Source organism: Palaemon carinicauda, chromosome 4, assembly GCF_036898095.1.
Source record: "Palaemon carinicauda isolate YSFRI2023 chromosome 4, ASM3689809v2, whole genome shotgun sequence".
NCBI lineage: Eukaryota > Metazoa > Arthropoda > Malacostraca > Decapoda > Palaemonidae > Palaemon > Palaemon carinicauda.
The window spans coordinates 4,739,080-4,744,079 of NC_090728.1; positions in this window are offsets into that span (position 1 = coordinate 4,739,080).

Genomic DNA, 5,000 nt, shown 5'->3' on the forward strand with positions numbered 1-5,000 from the left:
TATATATATATATATATATATATATATATATATATATACATATATATATATACATATATACGTATATATACTGTATGCATATATATACAGTATATAGGACAAAGACCTAGGACTTGTCCTGGTTTTAGCTCTTCAATCCATCGGCTTCTGTTATTCTTCTTGTTCATCTATTAACTGTCATTCTCATTATATGTCCTGCCCATGTCCATTTCTTTCCCCTACCTGTGGTTAGAACACCCTCTACTTTAGTATGTTCTTGCATCCATGTTGCTCCTTTTTTGTATAGTGATGCTACTCCAATGATTAATATTTCAGTAGCTCTTTGAGTTGTAACTAGTTTATGTTCTTAGTCTTCACTAACGCTCATAGTTTGTGAAACATAAGTTTATACTGGTGGTACCATCTAATTAAATACTTATCATTGTTAAGAAAGTGACATTCTACACATACACAAGAAAACACACATGCACACAGACAGACAGACAGACACACATATATATATATATATATATATATATATATATATATATATATATATATATATATATATATATATATATATATATATATATATATATATATATATATATATATCAAACCACAAATATCCTATAAGTATCAATTTCAAGACAGAATGGAAATATACTGATATGGAAACATTGGTTAATTTTCAGTATGCACTATATTTTGACCACGTTTTTACGTGCGAGTAAGCTGCAATGATTTTTCATCTGTGGCAAAATTTATGGAATGCAGTAATTCATTTGGACCATCGAAGTAGCTCTTTTCCTTCCAAGTTATATGAATATTATCTTTTAAATTTTTAAAGCCAGTTTACATTTAGCTGGATAATTTCTTTAATAATATTTTGCTCTCAACAGATATCATATATAGGTTTCCTATTACCAATATTGATATTAAAATTATAATTATGGTATTTTATACCCAACCGTTATTTACATTCAGTTTTTTTACAGTTAGTATATAATTTTATTAAGTAGATCAAATAGAATTCTTAAATTCATCTCTCTTATATTTAAGGTATCCGATACAAAATCAAATGCATTATCAATAGATACCGTTTTGAATATGATACTAGAATGATGATCTTACACCTAAAATAGCTATCAATCTGTACATTTAAATTCCATTACAGATTAAAGGTTACGTATGGTCATAATAAATACCTACTACCAACCTCAAATAAGCTATGCATGAGTCTTCACAAGTGCGTTTATTCCAGGGAATGTAAAATAGTTTAGGTATCCTATTTGCATAGTAAGTGAGTGGGCAAGAAAAAACATAGACCACATTCTTTGAAAGACTAAAGAAAATTAAGGTATACACGAGAACGTTATTGCAACAAAAGACTGAATCCTAAAAAAAAAAAGATGACGAATAAAAGTCTAAGAGTTCATTTAAAAACAACTGTGAATATACTTGTGGTTAAGGGGAACGTAAAACGTGGTATTAAAAGATAAGAAGACACGGCCTACAAAAACAGAGAGAGAGAGAGAGAGAGAGAGAGAGAGAGAGAGAGAGAGAGAGAGAGAGAGAGAGAGAGAGAGAGAGAATAACAACTATCCCTGTTTCTGTAAATAAACATCAAAGTTACAAACCACCGTAAAAAAGATTATGTTAGATATCACGAGTATTGTGATTTGTAGAGATATAACTCGAAAAGTTTTCTTCAATTTAGATACATGTAACTGACTGCTCCTTTTTGCGCTAGGGATATTAGCAGGAAATACCCGAGAGGAGAGCTTAATGCCTCTGGTCCCTGCATAAACAGATTCATTCAGGAGCTGAATATTAATGTCGCCTGGTGAGGAACCTATATTTTGCTGGTAGCAGGCTGTTGCCACTGTACCAACCGTGTTTCACACAATTGTACATAATTCCTTTTGTATATATTATGCTTGTATCTTCGCTCTTCCCTCGCACTAAAACGAACATGAAAATTCATGTCTGGTTTTTCCTCTGTGATATTGTCTGTCTTGTGAACTTGTCATGTCCTGTTGCCTTGAGGTTTTGTATATAAGGAGAGTGTTCCACAATAATATAACTCAGTCGTTTCCAATCTGCCTTTGAGTTCACACCCTTACTCGGCGCCGTCACACCACTAACGCTGATATGTCAAGGTGATATTTTCTGAACAGATTTAGTACTCCGGTCTTTAAAAAAAATAAATACAGAACAGTTTCTATCTTACCAATTGGCTGGGAAAGATATGATTTGTAGTTGGAATTTATTATGCACTTAAAAAAAAATAGACCAAAATAATATTTCGAAAACCTGTCCTCACAGTTTGAAACTCGTATTAAGATTTTATATCACTAGCAATATACATATCGAGCTTATCTATCTATTTCCACTTTTTTATTCACTTAATAACCTTTTCTAACAAAATTATTTTCTTATTGGATTCTCTCTCTCTCTCTCTCTCTCTCCTCTCTCTCTCTCTCTCTCTCTCTCTCTCTCTCTCTCTCTCTCTCTCTCTCTCTCTCTCTCTCTCGTAGAAATTGGAGATCTATTTTTTAGAAAATCACTTTTCAGTAATGTAGCATCGTTAGAGAAAACATGAAACAGAATTATTTCTGTTCATTTCTTGGATAAAAGTATGAATAAGATATAATTTTCAATTTCATAAACGATTTCCCTGTTTACGATGTTTCTATATTACATTTTTCATATATAAAGGGAATATGATTTGCAGGTTCATAAATAAGCTGTCTATTAATTTGCAATGTTCCCACCACACAATTATCAAATATAAATTAAATATCATTTGCAGGTTCACAGATAAGTTATTATTCTATTAAAAATATAAACGATATAAACGAAATTTAATTTGCACGTTAATAAATAATTTATTAATTTATTTACAATATTTTTATTCTACAAGTTTCATATATTTCCTATTTATACTTAACCAATCTTATGACTTTCTTTTCTTGAAATCAATTTTTTTTTAAACGTCCAATTCTACAAAATACAGATATTTTTGCAAAGAAATATATGACATCAATCGTTAAGGCCATTCTAGCAAATCTCATCTTGTCAGAAAAAATTCATATACAGTTATTTCCTGCTCTTAAATTTTCACCGTGGACTTCTGAAAAGATTTCTCTTATCTTACTAAATTGGGAGAGGAAAGAATCGGAGAGTATATGAAGACCACCTCTGTTCATTACATATAACCAACATTTATCATTCGCAATAACACCGGACCAAGGTTTTCCTAATTAAGGATGTATCGATGCAAATCTTTTTAAACATTATAACCTCCTATATACCTCAAAGATACCTTAGTCACGGAACTAAGTGCACCTTTAAGTGTTTCATTAGCTGTTCGTGTTCTAGTTGATTAATGAATCTCATCACATTCTTTTATACATGAGTCCTGATTAAATCCAATATCTCTTAAAATGAGACTGGTAAGACAATTTTCAAGACAATTTCTCGTTCTTTATTTGTTGTTTTCCGTGTAGATGACCACTTGTACACTAATGTATTAGACAGGCAGTCTTAGTTTTCATTGCATATAGTACTGTTACAAGTTTCACTTATCAGGGATATAGGAAATATCTTCTTTAATGTTGTAACTGTTCTTAAAATATTTCATTTCTCATTGTTTCCTTTCTTCACGGGGCTATTTTCCTTTTTAAGGCCCCTTGGATTATAGCATCTTGCTTTTCCAACTAGGGTTGTAGCTTAGCAAGTAATAATAATAATACTAATAATAATAATAATAATAATAATAATAATAATAATAATAATAATAATAATAATAATAATAATACTACAGTTCCTCTGGATATTAATGATTTATTTACAAAAAATACACCATCCAATACTGTGAGGTGATCTTTCTTTTCTGTGTCATGTCAACCACTCATTGGGTTTTCATGAATAAAATCAGTTGATCATATGACAACAAACAGCATCTGAAATTTTCTAGAAGCATCCAACCTTAAAACCTTAGAGGGTTATTGAGAAATTACATAATAACACACTATTCTTATTTAATCTTAGGTATTACATTCTAAGGTTTTCTCAACACCACAAAGATTCTTTGCGGTTAAAATTTCATCATCATTTTAACTTTAAAAGTATCATGGGCTGCAATAAATATGCAATCATGAATAATCTGTTACTACTCCAAATACAACGGAATCAGATTCAAAAGCTGTAACTACAATATATATATATATATATATATATATATATATATATATATATATATATATATATATATATATATAAATAAAAAAAAACACTATATTGTTAATAGTGACCATACAAAAGACGATCATAATTACAATAATAACTATCTATATCGTAACAAATGACGGTGATAATAATGGATAATAGTGAAAATAAAAGGTATGAGATTAAAACTTGGATAACATACGATACTTAAAATAACAAATAAAAAAAGCATAAAACAAAGCACTACCACCACAAACCAAAAAAAAAAAAAAACAACAGCAATCACACATATCCAATAATAAGCAAGTTTCGGGTTATTGTTGTTATTATTATTATTATATACCTATATAAATATATATATATATATATATATATATATATATATATATGTATATATATAAATTATATATATATATATGTATATATATATATATATATATATATATATATATATATATATACTCGGTCTTCCCTGTATAGGAAGAGGGAGGATATAGTATGATATAGGGTACCCCGAGAATATAGTATAGGCCGATATATATATATTTTGTATAATATATGATATATATTTATATAACGTTTCAAAAAATATACCTTTATCGGCATATATTTAGAAAATCTTATTCTTTTAATATATGCCTATGAATTTCTGAAGCCCAATAATAATAATAATAATAATAATAATAATAATAATAATAATAATAATAATAATAATAATAATAATAATAATATTAATAATAATGATAATAATTATTATTATTATTATTATTATTATTATTATTATTATT